Genomic DNA, 18236 nt, shown 5'->3' with positions numbered 1-18236 from the left:
CCATCTGTGGGGTCGCACAGAGTTGGACACGACTGAAGCAACTTGCAGCAGCAGCAGCAGCAGCATTCAGCCTACAGCAGTGCTCTTACCACAAATCATAATCATGTTTTTGTAAACTTTTTTATCTATCACCCATGTCTATATTCAGCAGACTGTAGGGTCCATGAATGAAAGGACTATGACTGTATTATGATGCCAGGTGCATAGCAAAAGGTCAATAAAAATTTAATAAATGAGTAACAAAGAAGAGAGCAGTAAGACAAATGAAGATTGAGGACACAGCCAAGGAAGGTGGACATGGCTAATCTGTCGATGGCAGATTTTACTAAAAAGTGGTTGGAAGCAAGCCAATCTTAATCAAGATGCTTTTCTTGCTCTGCTCTACAGAGTCTGGAAAAGCATAGGCTCTATCGAGCCTAGAAAATACTCTAACTGGTCCCCACCTGACCAATCTTCATGGCCACAAAAGTAAGATGATGTGACTGTCAGAACCATCAGAACTAGCAGGTTGGAGTTGAGGAGGGCATTTTCCAAAAATGATGGTGAGGGTGCTGCCGCCAGATGAGGGGGCAGAGAACAGAACCAATTCTTGCCTGACAGCTTTCAGCCCTTAGTGCTCATAAAAGTCATCAGACAAATCATCTTTAATCTTTTAACCCTCTTTCCTGTTCTTCTGGGTGTATCTATCTTCTCTTTCTGTCCTTGCTCTGTCCTCTATCTTTCCAGTCTTTTCTTCTCTCCTCCAAAGTACATGCTGATGTATAAAACCAAACTACTTATTTTAATGTGTTATACTTGCCAAATACAGCTTTATATTCCTAGCTCTTATTTTTAAAGCAAATGAGTTTGAACATCTACACTTAAGGATGCAGGGAAGAGAGCCCTTGGCTAGAAGCTTGGAAGTCTTGAAATTTGGAAGTAATCCTCTAATTAGCTATGTGAGGTGGACAAGTCACCTGGCAAAACTTGACTTTAAATTTCTTCCCGATCTAAACCTCTGAGATTGTAAGCGTCTCTAAAATTCTGTTACACAAAGGTTAAAAGCAACTCAAACAAAAGGAAGGATGTTCATAATTAGGAAGGTGGGTTGCCTATAATCTTGGAAATGTTGTTTTGTTTTTAAGAATCATTGTGCCTCAATACTGATAGTGATAATAGTACTAGCTTACATTTATTGAGTGATTACCACGTCCTAGACACTGACTCTTCCAAGTAGTTCACATATATCATCTCATTTAATTCCTGTTTGGGAATAACTAAACCACAATCGACCAGAAGCCCGATCCCTGAATTACAGTTTTGTGACAACTGTCCCTACCCATGAGAATGGATCTTTAAATCAGGCAGAAGAATTATAGCTGTTTATCTACCTGCCCTAAATGCTATGTTTGCAGTTACCTCATTTAAACCTCACAACAACCTACAGGATAAGCGTTAACGTATTTCTCTCCCCTTGGCTGACAATCAATAACTTTTTTTATTGGAGCATAGTTGCTTTAGAATGTTGTGTTATTTTCTGCTTCGCAGCAAAGTGAATCTGCCATACATATACATATATTCCCTCTGTTCTGGATTTCCAAAAATGGCCACAAATTATTAGTTGCTCTTCTCAACAAGAAACTTTTAATTTCACTTTCAACAAGAAATCAGAACTACTTCCCTTTCCCTTGGTCTGAGCTCACCCCATGACTTATTCTAACCAATCAAAGGTGACAAAAGCTACTCGGGGCCAGTTTTAGGCTGAGCCTTGTCCTGGCAGCTTCTCCCTTCACATCCTGGGAACCCAGCAGCCATGCTGTAAGGCAGCCCAAGCTACCGTGCTGCAGAGAAACCCCAGAGGATGAGACATGGAGAAGCCCTGGAGGATGAGACACCAGAGAGAGAGAAAAGGGGAGAGAGAGAGAGAACTAAGCCATGCAGAAGGGCATTCCTGCCAACAATCTGCACCCAGACCCCAGATATGTGAGAGAGGCCTTCTTAAATCTGCCAGTCAATTAATCCCCTACCTGTACGCAGCCACGTGGAACACCCCCAAAGGAGGCCAGACCGAAGCAGAACTTCTAGTCAGTCCTCAAACTCATGAAGAAATAAAATAATCATAGCTGTTTTAAGGCACTTGCTTTGGGGTGGTTTGTTACACAGAATTAGTATGTGAGGCAGAGACAGACAGTAAACTCTTTCTTACCTCCTCTCCATTACACAGGTGCTTTGATCCAGCGAGAGCAATGTGTCAGGGTTACTTAATACAACTTAAGGCATATAATAGGCAAGGGAAACTGGTCTCCCACAGAGTACAAGAGTGTTTAGCCAGGAGTCAAATGGTACTGACTGTGTCTTCCTGGTGCATGTAAAGGAGACAGACAGCAACGAAGATGAGTAGAGAGATTAGACCACCAAAGCAGGCTGACACACCATCAGTCTGGCTGCTGCCGTCAGAATCACAAAGTGAGAAGACACGCTGGCTTGTCTCAGTAACCAGTTACCTGCATCCTTCTTTTTTTCCCTAAGGAGACTAAGTTGGCTTTGGGGCTTCCCCAGTAGCTCAGCTGGTAAAAGAATCCGCCTACAATGTGGAAGACTTGGGTTCAATCCCTGGGCTGGGAATATCCCCTGGAGGAGGGCATGGCAACCCACTCCAGTACTCTTGCCTGGAGAATCCCCATGGACAGAAGGGTCTGCTGGGCTACAGTCCATGAGGTCTCAAAGAGTCAGACATGACTGAGTAACTAAGCACAGCATGAGGTGGCTTTTATTCCTAGCATTTATTTATTTATCTGTTTTGTATTTATTTGTTTGGCTGTACCAGGCCTTAGCTGTGGCACACTGGATCTTTGTTGCAGCTCACAGGATCTTTAGTTACTGGCAAGTGGCATCTTAGTTGCAGCTCAAGAACTCTTAGTTGCAGCCTGCAGGATCTAGGTCCCTGACTAGGAATGGAAACTGGGCCCCGTGCATTGGGAGTGCTGTGTCTTAGCCACTGGACCACAGGCAAGTACCCATCTGTATTTTCCCCCTTCCATAAAGACCTCAGGGATCCAGCATCCTTGGTCCCATGTGACTCTGAGTGATGACAGGGACCCCTCAGTCACCCACAAATAGAACTTTAGGGTCCTCATAGGCACTTGCATCTTTGGGAAACATACTCAACACCTCAACCCCCTGGATTTAGATCTTTCAGTCTGCTCTGACTTGTATTCTATATGTGAGTTTTCCCCACTTTTATATTTTTGCAACATGTTCTGATCCCATCCATCTGACTTTCAGGTTTAACAAGACCATTCTGGCCTCTGGCTCAGGCTTGCTAAGAGGATGGGCTTTGGTCAAGCCTACAGCTCTCCATGTCCCTGCACAGTGCAGTTATCCCACAGCATCCTCCAAGGACCTACTAAGTACAACGAAGATAAAAGAAGAATTAGATTTGACTGGCGTCCTACCACCAGGAGCTGCCAAATAGAAAAATTTCCAGTATTCCATCTCCAAAAGACTCTTTGTGATCCTATGGACTGTAGCCTGCCAGGCTCCTCTGTCCCTGACATTTCTCCTAAGCAAGAATACTGGGGTGAATTGCTATTTCCTCCTCCAGGGGATCTTCCTAAACCAGAAATCGAACCCACATCTCCTGCACTGGTGGCAGACTCTTTGCCGCTGAGCCACCTGGGAAGCCCAAAGACTTGGGCTCTGCTTAATTAATACTTTGGTAAACTGAAAGTTATACCCATACAAGGACATCCAATTTGCAGTGAATCAGAAAGCCATAAAATACACCTGACACTAAAATTATTCTGCACAGAAGTCAATCATTCTTTGAGAATTCATGAGCCCCTTCGGGTTCTTGCAGAGCGTCTGGAATATCATTATGAATATCAGTTATCATTCTGCTTGCAAAGCAGAGAAACGCCAATTAGCAGAGATTTCCTATTGACAGAAAGCCAGCCAAACCAGCTCTCACTTGGTGGGGAAAGGCAGACATTAGCAAAATAGAGAAAATGAGCAGAAATTAGAATAGGGGAGAGAGCTTGCATATTTTACCAATTCAGACTTTGAACGGTTCAGTGCCCAATCCTGGGACAGAGTTGGGCGAAAAGTGGCTGGTGCTTCCAGTAACGTGTCCACACCAGACTCTTCTTTTCGTTTAAGAGCTGGGATCAGACAGGGGGAGGAGTCCCTTACTTTCTTCTTTTGGAACAAAAGCTACACATCATTAAGATGAAATCTGTCTGCCCTCCTAAAAGGGGAGCTGGGGAAGGTAATTACTGAACAGAGATTTACACTTCGATGTTAACAATGCAGACTCCAACAAGGGGGTACACAGGTCACAAAGCAACCAGAGTCCTCATAACTGAGTGGTTAACAACACCCAGCTGAGTTCTGGAAATAATGTTTCAGACAAATGGCCAAAAGCCAGGGTGAACAATTAGTCTTCCCACAGAATTATTTCAGGTCTCTAATTTGTTGAGAAAGGAATTACTGGCTTAAGACTTCGCAAGGCTGCAGTAATTAAAACCAACAAATTATAAGTACATTTATCTGGATAAAAGATATTCATCACCTGGAGGGTGTGACAGCCACAGCCCACGTGCTCAGCGTTCACAGTCCCTCCTACTTGCTCTGTGCTGTGGAAACAGTGTGCTTAGGAAGGAAGGATGTCACTCGCAACGCCCCTCACTCAGGTCCTCTGTCTTTCCCAGCCCTGAATGACAGCCGCATAGAAGGGAGAGGGAAGGAGAGAAGGAAGTTCTATCCATTTTAATGCTTGCAACGCAGGAAATGAAGTCTCAGCGGGGTGAAGCTCTGTGGCCAGCATAAGAGATGAGAAGAAATACCTAAGTGTGGTTATAAACGAGAAAGGTCATAGAATTATTTTTCTTCTTCATCTTTATGCAATTTATGGCGAAAGTGGCATATCATTATTCAAAAAGATAGAAATGAGACCATTTACCGTTCCTTTGACTTTGCTGGCTGAGCCACACTTTGCATTTGAGCAGTTCCTCATGGCAGGGGCAAGGGCATTTATGCTGCCAGGCTTCCCCAAAGGTGGGAATAAAAATGATAAAGTTTGGGCCCCCTGTCTGCATCCCTAGTTAATGATTCACCTGTTATTTAATGACAGCCACAGCGTCATCGGCTAACTCAGCTGGCTCATTTGCTAGTCCATCATCTCAATCACTAAGAAAATACTAAAGAGACTTTCTACCTACCGTGTCTTTTAGGCTGACCCAGAGTTTTGAAAAGCTTCTTCCTAGGTTTAAACTTTGGCATTGGTTCCCTGACTCACAGCAGAGTGTTCTGGAGCCTGATCTCTTAAGAACTGGGAGCAGAACCCGAGGTCCAGCACTATGATGGTCAACACTGGGCCTACTCAGTCCTGGGTTAGCTGATGATTCTTAATCCTGGGCTGCAGTGAAGATGTCCAGTTCCTCCACCTGCCCTCTCTTGCCCTGTGACTGTGGCCCCTCCCCAGCACGGCTACACATAGGTGCCTGCCCACGCATGGACACCTTTGGTTGCTTGTTTGGTGTTATGGGCTGAACGTCCTCCCAAAATGTCTATGTTGAAGTCACAGTGTCTTAGAATGTGACTGCATTTGGAGATAGGGTCTTGGAGGTAAAATGAGGTCATTAGGGCAGGCCCTACTCCAATATTGGAGAAGGCAATGGCACCCTACTCCGGTACTCTTGCCTGGAGAATCCCATGGATGGAGGAGCCTGGTGGGCTACAGTCCATGGGGTCACTGAGGGTAGGACACGACTGAGCAACTTCACTTTCACTTTTCACTTTCATGCGTTGGAGAAGGAAATGGCAACCCACTCCAGTGTTCTTGCCTGGAGAATCCCAGGGACGGGGGAGCCTGGTGGGCTGCCGTCTATGGGGTCGCACAGAGTCGGACATGACTGAAGCAACTTAGCAGCAGCAGTAGCAGCTACTCCAATATGACCCGTGTCCTTAATAAGAGGAGATTAGGACACAGGTTCACAAAAGAAAGGCCATGTGAAGGTACCAACCACCTACAAACCAAAAAGTACAAAATGCTTAAAAATGCTCATCTTTATTTTTTTAGCTTTTTATTTTATATTGGAGTATGGCCAATTAACAATGCTGTGATAGTTCCAAGTGGACAGCAAAGGGACTCAGCCATACATATCCATGCATCCATTCTCCCCCAAACTCCCCTCCAGTCCAGGCTGCCACATAACATTGAGCAGAGTTCCACGTACTCTACAGTAGAACCTTGCTGGTTTTCCATTTTAAATACAGCAATATGTACATGTCCACCCCAAACTCCCTAACTGTACCTTCCCTCCATCCTTCCCTCCTGGTAACCATAAGTTCATTCTCTAAGTCTGAAAGACACATGATTCTTGGTGACCAACAGAAACCCAAAGGACACACAAGGTGAGTTTAGTTCTAGCTTCTTCTGCCCAAGAACAGATTGAACTTGCCTCATTTAGTTGCTCTAACAATTTTGCTACTGACAGGGCATAGCATCTCAGATGTGTTAACATTTCTAATCAGGAAAGATCTATAGAGTTTATTGGTCTCATTATTATGGATTACATGTGCCTTTTCCAAGCAAATATCCAGCAACCTTCCTTGAGACTGTGGAAAGAAGACTTAAGTATCACTTCAGAATCCATACCTGAGAATGACAAGTAAATAACCATTGCCAGCCAGAATTCAGAGAAAATACTATCTAGATAAGATTCCAGGGCTTAGGAGCTGATTCAAAAAGAAGTGCTTCTGCATTGAACTATTTAATAAAAACACATTTGCTGAAGATTTGTAATGAGTTACACTAAAATATTATGAAACATTTATAGAGGAAAATACAGCTTCCAAAACTCATTCATATATTTCATCCCATTTTATCCTTTCATGGATACATTCACAATGGACACATGTATGTGTATGGCTGAGTCCCTTCACTGGCCACCTGAAACTATCACAACATTGCTAATTGGCTATAGCCCAATACAAAATAAAAGGTTTAAAATAATTAAATAAAATGGATAACTACATAATGACCACCTGGTACAAACAGCCAGTTCATTGGAAAAGATCCTGATGATGGGAAAGACTGAATGCAGAAGGAGAAGAGGGCAACAGAGGATGAGATGGTTGTATAGCATCACTGATTCAATGGATATGAACTTGGACAAATCCCAGGAGATGATGAGGGACAGGGAGGCCTGGCGGGCTGCAGTCCACGGCGTCACAAAGAGTCAGACATGACTTGGCAACTGAACAACAACATCCAACCAAATAATAATAACACATTCACAGGTAGACAGAGCTGATGGTATTACTTCAGTGTTTAGGGCCACAGGGCGGGGGAAACATGAGGTTCTGAGAAGTGAAGTGATCTCCCAAAGACTCTCAGTGGGTACTGAATCCAGGCTTGGGATAGAGAGTTTTGACCCCAAGTCCAGAGGACTTGAAGTTACAACATGACACAGGCTAGGGGATTAGGGCTCACTCCCAGGACATATTGCAAGGCTGAGACATAATCTCTTTGCATAGAGAATGGAAAGAATAGCCATGAACTAGACAAAGTCAAATGCTAGCTCCACCACAAAGCAGCTGTGGGCCCTGCGGCAAGTCACTTCTCTCTCTAGACACCAGTTCCTCACCTGGAAGAGTAAATAACAGCTCAGGAGTAACAGAACAGAAGACACAGCTCAGAAAGTTCTGCACTGCAAGTCTACTGGAGAAGCAGGGCTAATGGAACTAGGGTGACCTCTTGAGACCCTCAGTAGTGTTCACCTTAAAATCAACAAGGAGCCCAATGGGTAACAACACCTTAAGACAAGAGAGCCAGGGTGCAGAGGAAAGGATTAGTGGGAAATGTTGATTTAGAGGATCACACAGTGTGTCTCTGAGCAAGTCTGCCAGGCAAGCTGAGCCTCCTCCAACTCATGCCTGAGTCTTAAGGAGAAGATAATAATAATAACAACAACAATAAGGAGAGGAGCAAGAAGAGGAAGAGGGGGAGAGTTGAGTAGAAGCTAGAACTATTTTATCTTTTAAAAAAAAAATTTGTTTTTTATCTTTTGGCTGAGCCATGCAGCATGTGAGATCTTGGTTCTCTTACCAGGGATGGAAGCCATGCCCCTCAAGTGGAAGCACAGAGTCTTAACCACTGGACTACCAGGGAAGGCCAAACTATTTTATTCTAATCTCTATATAAACAGTGAGTACTGGTATGTGCATGACACTGGACAAGCCATTCGCCTCCACTTTCTCACTGTAAAATGCAAGGCTATGCTCCAGTGTACCTTCTAAGATGGCTATGGGATTAAGTGTGGGATTCATGAAGCACTTGGAAGTGCCTGGCACATGATTCCTATCTCTTATGATGTTGTTACTAATACGGCTTCACTGCTTTGTAGCCTGGTAGCAAACTACTCAGCTGAAAGAAGGCTGAGCACAGAAGAACTGATGCTTTTGAACTGTGATGCTAGAGAAGACTCTTGAGAGTCCCTTGAACTGCAAAGAAAGCAAACCAGTCAATCCTAAGGGAAATCAACCCTGAATATTCATTGGAAGAACTGATGCTGAAGCTGAAACTCCAATATTTTGGTCACCTAGTGAGAAGAGCCAACTCATTGGAAAAGACTCTGATGGTGGGAAAGATTAAGGGCGGGAAGAGAAGGGGGCCAAAGAGAATGAGATAGTTGGATAGTATCACCGACTCGACGGACTTGAGTTTGAGCAAACTCCAGGAGATGGTGAAGGACAGGAAAGCCTGGCGTGCTGCAGTCCATGGGGTATCAAGGAGGTGAACACAACTTAGTGCCTGAACAACAGCAGCAGCAACAGACTACAGCACAGTTCAGTTCAGTTCAGTTCAGTCGCTCAGTCGTGCCCGACTCTCGTCCAACCCCGTGAACTGCAGCACGCCAGGCCTCCCTGTCCATCACCAACTCCCGGAGTTCACTCAGACTCGCGTCCATCGAGTCCGTGATGCCATCCAGCCATCTCATCCTCGGTCGTCCCCTTCTTCTCCTGCCCCCAATCCCTCCCAGCATCAGAGTCTTTTCCAATGAGTCAACTCTTCACATGAGCACAAGTGGTCTCTAATTAGGGTTTCTTGAGGAGAGTTCCTGTTTTGGCCTCACCAGTGATCCTTTTTCTGATTACAGAACCTCTCTTTCCTGTGGAAACTGCATGTGGTCGTTGGACGAGACCAGCACAACCACCTTCAGCTGCAGGGAAGGCATATAACCAAAGGCATAGCTGCCCAGGAAGAGCCTCGCAGGCCCCTGGCCACGGTGACGGGTTCTGGAATGGCAGGTGATCACAGCAAAGCCAGTTCAATCCCCTCCATGAGACTTGATATATGGATTCTGAGAGAGAAGGATGGCCTTTGTTTTGCTGGACCTGGGGGCTAAAATTATTACACTGGCTTGGAGCAGCTCTGAGAGAAAAACTTTGTGAGAAAGAAGCCAAGGAGAATTCAAGCATGGCCAAGAGGAGGTGAGCTCAGCCTTGGTGGACCTCATGGTCCAGCTGCATGGGGATCTGGATCTACTCTTGGACTTCTCAGTTAGGTGAGCCAATAAATTCTCAATTTGGCTCACAGCAGCTAATGTTGGTTTCTGTCACTTTCAACCAAGAGTCCTAACTAATTCAGATTGTTGCTGGGGTAGGCTGGAAATGAGAACAGACCTGGCAGCCTGGGCACCAAGGCAGACCCTCTCCCATCTGGAACAGAGAAGGCGTGGTAGAAAACCAAGGCAGACTCAGCATCCCAGCTGTATCTTGGCCAACACCGTACCACATGTCACCACAGCAAACAAGAGCAGAAGAGGAATTGGGCAGAGTCCAGATGTCATTTGAAAAAACTATCTACCAGCAGCCAAATTAAAAGTACATTGGGGTTCTTTTATTGTGTTTTTCCCATGAAACACATCTGACTGTATTCCAATTTTTTTTTTTGCACATTCAGTTCAGTTCAGTGGCTCAGTCATGTCTGACTCTTTTCAACCTTATGGCCTGTAGCCCACCAGGCTCCTCTGTCCTTGGAACTTTCCAGGCAAGAATACTGGAGTGGGTTGCCATTTCCTTCTCCAGGGAATCTTCCTGACCCAGGGGTTGAACCCCTGTCTCCTGCATCTCCTGCATTGCAGGCGTAGTCTTTACAGCTTGAGCCATCTGAGAAGCCCCTTACAATTTTATGAATGTATCAGATCAACACACCATAAACACATTGTTATGGGTCGATTATATCTCAGTAAAGCTGGAAAACGGATGAGAGGAAGGAAGGGAGGGAGGGTGGAAATTTTGCGATAGAAAAGAGGGATTTTGCATGCTGAAAAATAAAGGAGATTGGGGCTGGAACCAAATAGAGTAGGGAGGAGCCAAAGAGGCACTGGCTCAAAACCCAAAGCCTGTGCCCTTGTTTGTAGGTATCTGCCTTAGAAAGTCCGGACAGGCAGACATGGAGAGAAACTGTGAGGAGAGACACTAGTCAAATGCCTAAAACCAAGCTAAGCCCGACTTGACTCTGGCCCCTTACGCCAGGGACACTCACCAGGTTACCTTTCATGGTCACGGGTTCATGAATGGATGGGGGCATTGCCTAGCCTGCATCCAGGAGGTTACCCACTGGTGACCATCTCACAGGTCAACTGTGAGATGCAGCCAAGCATTGCCCGGACCTCAGATCTGCAGACCTATGTAATCTGACTGCTGTGAAGACCCTTCCCACAATGCCTCAGCCAAGGAAACCCCTTGACACCTCTGAGGGGAGAAATATCACAGAAAGGAGTTTCTGAACCTGTATCTTCAGATCATGCTGGGTACCCTAGGGTCTCCAGAGCAGTGAGACAGTGAACTAATAATCGTCACATACTATTGTGTGGAAAAATCCTAGCAGGACTCCCAAAGGGCAATCAGGAATCCACAGGGGGTCTGCACAATGATTTCAATCTCTCATGATTTTAAGCAGTCGACTGCAAAATTTTGGTGTTGAAAACCCATTCGGTAAAAATTGTGAACATTCACTCTCCAATTACACATATATATATTTACTTATTTATGGATTATGTACATGTACCACTGTTCTAATAATATGTACATTATAAAACACACACCAAAAAAGGTACTTTTTAAAGATACAATAAGGAAGCAGAGAATGTTTCTGCTAACTATCTTGCTAAGTATAGTATTGGCCAACATACAGTTAAGGTTTGACATTAGCAACAGTGATATAAATTCATATTTTAAATAATCTTGATTTCAATTTGGGGAGCCCATCTCTTGTTGGGTGACTATACTGTAACTATTTTTACCTCATATTGTGTTAGACAAAGAATTTGTCCTAAAAGTAGAAGCAGTAACGCCACCGTCTGCCCAAGCTCTGCTTGCTGGTTGCATTATTCATGCCGCCTTAAGCCCAGAGTTTCAATTTAGAACTGTTCAAGCCTCTCATCTATTTTGTGCATGTTAAGTGAGATATAACCAAGAAAAAACATCTGTAAATTCACTCAATCAAGCAAGAGAGCAGAAAAACACTGGAAGCAAGCAAAGGTGTACAGTGCCCATTGTCAGCATTAGCACCTGGGGGAGCCTCCACTCAACCTCAGGTCCGTGAGTCCTGGAAGGCACGTGGCTGAACCCTACAATCCAAGCGAGGTCAGGATGCTGTGTGATTACAAAGATAAACGCCAGTAAATATCTTATTTGCTTTGCAGATTATAAAGTAATAGAAGTTCTACTATTCGTCCATGGGCCCAGAGGGTCATTTGCCACAGCCCCACCCACTTTGTTGACCCCATCATGTGAACCCAGATTATGGCAGTGGCTGGATGAGATGGCTGAATAGCATCACTGACTCAGTGGACATGAGTCTGAGCAAACCCTGGGAGTTTAGTGAAGGACAGGGAAGCCTGGCATGCTGCAGTCCATGGGGTCTCAAAGAGTAGGACACGACTTCATGACTGAATAACAACAATATGTCCCCACTCAGGACCCCTCTTCCTTCTCGCCCACTCTTCAGCTAAAGAAACACAGCCCCATCACCAAATCCCTCCATCATACCTATCAGATAAGATTCAGACTCCATAGCACAGCACAGAAACCTTTGTGCCAGACTGCCATACCTTTCCAGCTTTATCCCTTCCTCTTTCTCCGGTTAAAAACTCTATGTCCCACGCTAGCAGCCACTCCCTAACAAATCACATTCTTTCAGGGCTTCGCAATTGCTCTTTTCTCTGCCTGGAATGCCTCCCTTTACCTTGTACAAATCTCCAATTCATCCTTCCAATTCCAAGTTGTGTGCTACCCACTCTAGAACCCATTGAACAGCCTCCATCACACAAGATACAATTGTTTATTCTTTTCCCAGTAAATTATTTAAGCACTCATCTTTCTCTTGGGACCTTCTCACTCCCCTTAAATTTTTTCTTAACAAATCAAAGGAGCTTACTTCATCTCAGAAGGATCCTCTGTCAAAATCCTACAGAGAGAAGTGGAGTCCTGTCCCTACAACTGCCGCTTCTTTCCAGGTTGTATTTTGGAAACACTGGGTGCTTGTTCACTCTGTACGCATCTCACAATCGCTTATCCCCTGAACATAGTCCCATGGACACATTTCCATTCTGCTCTGCCGCCCTCGTTAGTCCAAGTCCCTTCAGAGACCCTGAACTTAGACTCCTGTGTACCTTCTTCAGGTCCAAACCTCTACATCCATCCATGGCCCTTAAATCTCAAATCCTTCAAATGTAGGGGGTCCTGAAAAGCTTCCAGCATCAGTAACACCCTGGGCCAAACCAGGACCCCATTAAAAAACACCTGGCCCTCTGGGTCTAAGCCTAATCACAAGGGTAGACAATTCTTTTCTTCAAAGTAATTTATTTTAGGAGGGGTCCGTCACCCATTCTTGTGTCTATCCCTGGTTTCTGTCTACCCCTAACCAAGCTGATCATTGCCTCCTTGACCATCAACTCTACATACCAAGGGGTGAGGCAGCTTCTAAGCCACTCAAAAAAAAAAAATGTGTCTTGCTACACTTTTACTTGAGAACACGTACAAAACAAAGCAAAGCCACCAGTATCTGCCTTTAGTTCTACCTGTACTGAGAACAGCGGGCAGTTTATCTGACTGAAGAAAAAGAAAAGAGCCCACCAATCCCCAGCTCACATGAGCAGTCTTCCCTGACAAAAACTCAACATGCAGTCACAAGGCATCACATACTTCATCTCCCCAGTGGCCACTGCCCTTGCTTCATAGGTCCTATTACACACTGAATTGTGCCCCGCAAAACTCATGTGCTGGAGTCTTAACCCCAATACTTCAGAATGTGACGATATATGAAGACAGTCCTTACAGAGACAATAAGGTTCAATGAGGTCGTGAGGGTGGGCCCCAATCCAATATGACTAGTGCCCTTACAAGAGAAGAAATTTGCACATACACACCGAGGGAAGACAATGTGAAGGAGGAGATAGCCATCTATCTACACGCCGAGGAAAAAGACCTCAGAAAAAATGTCACTGCCAACACCTTGATGTCTGGTTTCTAGCCTCCAGACCATGAGGAAAAAAATTCAAACACCCAGTCCTTGGTACCTTGTTACTGCAACCCTAGCAAACTAATACGGATCAATATTTCTGTTAGGGAGTGAACACCTTGTTACTGGGTCTTATTACCTTTGTAAATTACAGCGTCTTGCACCGTCCCTGGCCTGGTCTAAGTGCTCCTAGCATGTTTGTCAATGAGAGGAGGGAAGGACAGGGAGGAAGGGCTGGGAAGATGGGATGACGGGGTCCTGAGCCCTGAAAACAGCCACTTTATAGTCTGTCTTCTGAGTCTGTCAAGTGGAGTTCTGCTCATGCCACAAGGAATCACTTGTCAATTTATCAATCTCCCTCTTGTTTGGCTTCCAGCCCTGATTATATGAATCATGGGTATGCCAGGACATGCGGAGGGCTTACTATGGGCAGAGGCTTGTGGTTAGAACAATAACAGAGTCTAGCCATGCAGTCCAATAGGAATACAATGTGTACCACATACACAATTCTAAATTGTCTAATAGCCACATTAAAAATAAACTTAAAAAGAATAAGTAAAATCAATTTCAAGAATACATTTCTGTTTAATCCGATAAGTCCAAAGACACTGTCATCTCAACATGTAGTCAATATTGCTAAATATTAATGAGATATTTTACATTCTTTTTTTGTTCTGTCTTCAAAATGTTGTCTGTATTTTACATCCACAGCAAATTCTGTGCTGTGATCCTGACTAACCACACTTCAAGCTCTCGCTACCTAAACGTGGCTAGCAGCTACTGTATTGAAGAGCAGTAGAGAGTTGATGGTTAATGACAAACACTTTGGAATGAGATGGACATGGATTTGCCTGTTCATCCATCACTGATTAAACGAACCTTTCTGCACCTCAGTTTCAGTTCAGTTCAGTTCAGTCACTCAGTCATGTCTGACTCTTTGCCACCCCATAAACCATAGCACACCAGGCTTCCCTGTCCATCACCAACTCCTGGAGTCCACCCAAATCCATGTCCATTGAGTCAGTGATGCCATTCAACCATCTTATCCTCTGTCATCCCCTTCTTCTCCTGCCCTCAATCTTTCCCAGCATCAGGGTCTTTTCCAATGAGTCAGCTCTTCGCATCAAGTGGCCAAAGTATTGGAGTTTCAGCTTCAGCATCAGTCCTTCCAATGAACACCCAGCACTGATCTCCTTTAGCATGGACTGGTTGGATCTCCTTGCAGTCCAAGGGACTCTCAAGAGTCTTCTCCAACACCACAGTTCAAAGCATCAATTCTTCAGCACTCAGCTTTCTTCACAGTCCAACTCTCACATCCATACATGACCACTGGAAAAACCATAGCCTTGACTAGACAGACCTTTGTTGGCAAAGTAATGTCTCTGCTTTTTAATATGCTGTCTAGGTTGGTCAGAACTTTCCTTCCAAGGAGTAAGTGTCTTTTAATTTCATGATTGCCATCTCCATTTGCAGTGATTTTGGAGCCCAGAAAGATAAAGTCACCCACTGTTTCCACTGTTTCTGCACCTCTCAAATTGGAGCTGATACCTCTTACAGCTAAAGTGAGAATCTAATGTAGTAATCCAAGTAAAGCCCTCAGCACAGTGTCTGACACAGCAACACTATGGCCTCTGTGTGCCAGGCTCCTTGCTATGTAATCTATGTGGTTATTATACAATAAACTGCCGTGGTTATTATTCTTAATGATTAAGGTGACAAGAACTTATTTCTCCACCAGATGTCAGATGCATAATCTATCTCCTGCTCGGTTTTTCAACCTATAAAATGGAAATAACGAATGAATCCACCACTAAAAATTAAAAAACGACCTCCCTGTTTAAGTAGCATGACACCTCAAAATACTCATGTTAGTTTAGTAGTCTTCAGCGTACAACACTCGAGTACAGCAATGAGACAAAAGTTCTAGCCTTCTCTTCTTTGCATGTTCTTTCTCCTTTGTTCACTTCAGTACACCCCTAGGCAGAGAAATGGCTCTAGTCACTCAAATCCCTGAGCTGATCTGAGTCCTGTGGTGCTCATTTTTTTTTTTTTTTTTGAGAGAGAGAACTTCTCTGAAATCCATTCAGCTACTACTTCTAAATTATGAGTGCATAAAAAGAGATACACCTTTTTTGTGAGGTCTCATAACTCACCCTCACATAACACAGGTGATAAATGCAAGCAGGTGGCTCCCTTTAAAATATGTGTAATAGATATATTACTGTATCTACTGTATATTTTCATTTTCCCAGGCAATGAGCTCTCCTTCGCCTGTGACAATAAATTACATAACCTCAGTAATAAAATAACAGCAAACGGTACACAAATAAATCATCATAATGATATTTTCTGCTTCATAACTATTTTCAATTTTAGATCTCAAAGCCGTTTATAAACACAAATTAATTAGCTATAGCACCATATGAGATTCGTTTTTCCATCTCATATAGTGGTACTTGATAAATAAAAATCGAATATACTTAAACTGTATAACATGATGCTTTAATATATGTATATGTTGTGAAATGATTACCATGATCAAGTTAATTAACATATCTATCATCTCACCTAGTTATGATTTGAGGGAGGGGTAAGAACACAAGATCTACTCTATTTCAAGTATATAATATGTTATTATCAGTTACAGTCATTGTGCTTTATATTACATCTCCAGAACTTTTTCAATCCATGTAACTAAACTTTTGTTTCCTTTAATAAACACCTCCCATTTCCCCTACCCCCTTGGTCCCAGCAATCACCACTCTACTTTCTGCTTTTATGGGTTTGACTATTTTAGATTCTACCCATAAGCTACTTCAGACAGTATTTGTCTGCCTGATTTAACTTAGTGTAATCCCCTCCAGGTTCATCCATGCTTGCACAAATGGCAGGATTTCCTTCTTTTTTAAGACTGAGTAATATTTCTCTGTGCACGCATGCGTGTGTGTGTGTGTGTGTGTGTGTGTGTGTGCGTGTTTTTTTTTTAATCTGTTAATCTTTTGATGATACTTACATTGTTTCCATATCTTGGCCATTATGCCCTAAAGGTAAAACAAGTCTGTTATAAATATTGTTGTATCTTATCTTCCTATCCATTCAGTCATTCTTCTCTTTTGATTAGTGAATTTAATCCATTTACATTTAAAGTAATTATTGACAGATAAGGACTTACTCTTCCCATTTTGTTAACTGATTTCTCACTGGTAGTTTTTTTTCTTCCTTCCTCTCTTGGTGTCTTCCTTTGTGATTTGACATTTTTGTAATGCTATCCTCTGATTTATTTGTCTTTACATTTTGCATATCTTTTAGAGACTTTTTCCTTGTGATGACAAAATTCACATAAAACATTTTATAGCAGTCAATTTTAAGCTAATAGCAATTTAACTTTAATTGCCGACATAAATTCTACATTTTTCCTACTCCCTGCCTGATTTCCTGTTACCAGTGTCACCATTTACATCATCTTATTTGGTGTACCCATTAACTATTACAATAACTATACCTATTTTAATATTTGTCTTTTAACTTTTATACCTGAGTTAAAAGTAATTTCTGTATCACCACTGTAGTATTCAGTTCAGTTTGGTCGCTCAGTCATGTCCGACTCTTTGCGACCCCCTGAATTGCACCACGCCCGGCCTCCCTGTCCATCACCAATTCCCGGAGTTCACACAAAGTCACGTCCGAGTCAGCAATACCATCCAGCCATCTCATCCTCTGTTGTTCTCTTCTCCTCCTGCCCCCAATCCCTCCCAGCATCAGAGTCTTTTCCAATGAGTCAACTGTTCACATGAGGTGGCCAAAGTATCAGAGTTTCAGCTTTAGCATCATTCCTTCCAAAGAACGTCCAGGACTGATCTTCAGAATGGACCGGTTGGATCTCCTTGCAGTCCAAGGGACTCTCAAGAGTCTTCTCCAACACCACAGTTCAAAAGCATCAATTTTTTAGTGCTCAGCTTTCTTCACAGTCCAACTCTTCATAGATTTTCGTGAATTTGACCATATACTTATTTTTACCAGAGTTTTATACTTTCATATGTTTTCATGTTACTAATTAGTGTCCTTTTATTTCAACTTGAAAAATTCCCTTTAGCATTTCTTATAAGGCAGGTCTAGTGGTGATAATCACCTTCAGCTTCTAGAAAGTCTACCTCTCCTTCATTTGTGGACAGCTACCATGGTCTCCAGTGGCCTGCTCTCTAGAAGACTACCACTTTGGCTCTGCAGAAAACTCCAGAAGCCTTCGCCACGTCATCAGCTCTAGTGTTGCTATGGATCCCCTGCTGCTTTCACCATACAGGACCCCAGTGTTTGCCATTGCAATCACTAGCAGCCTGCTCTGTAAAAGACCCCTGTAGCTCATTGCAGCCACTGATGACCCCCTCAGCTTTCACCACTGAGGGTGCCACAGTCTTCTCCTTTGTGAACTAAGGCTGCCTGAACCACTCTCACCCCACCCACTGAAAGCCTCCTCAGCCAGCGCCATTGCAGTGCCCCAGACCTGAGATCCAGCAGCTATTTTTCAGGTGTCCACAATCAGCCCTGACCCCTGCTGCCACACAAATGCTCACTTCTAGCTTCTACAACCATGTACATGCCTGCAAAAAGCCAGACCCAGGACCCACTGCTGGCCACCACCACTGCACACACATATCCCCAACCCCAGCCCTCTGCCTCCTCCCTTGGCCATGCCTATCCAGGCACACTTGCCACTGGACACAAAAGT

General features: G+C 43.8%; 1 pseudogene; it reads left to right on the top strand.

Moving 5' to 3' along the window:
• Nucleotides 1–18236, top strand: part of LOC132658480 (AP-3 complex subunit sigma-1-like) — a 166236-nt pseudogene that overhangs the window by 80352 nt on the left and 67648 nt on the right.

This window comes from Ovis aries, chromosome 23 (genome assembly GCF_016772045.2).
Source record: "Ovis aries strain OAR_USU_Benz2616 breed Rambouillet chromosome 23, ARS-UI_Ramb_v3.0, whole genome shotgun sequence".
NCBI lineage: Eukaryota > Metazoa > Chordata > Mammalia > Artiodactyla > Bovidae > Ovis > Ovis aries.
The sequence above is the reverse complement of the archived record's forward strand: the minus strand, read 5'-3'. Positions and strand labels throughout refer to the sequence as shown.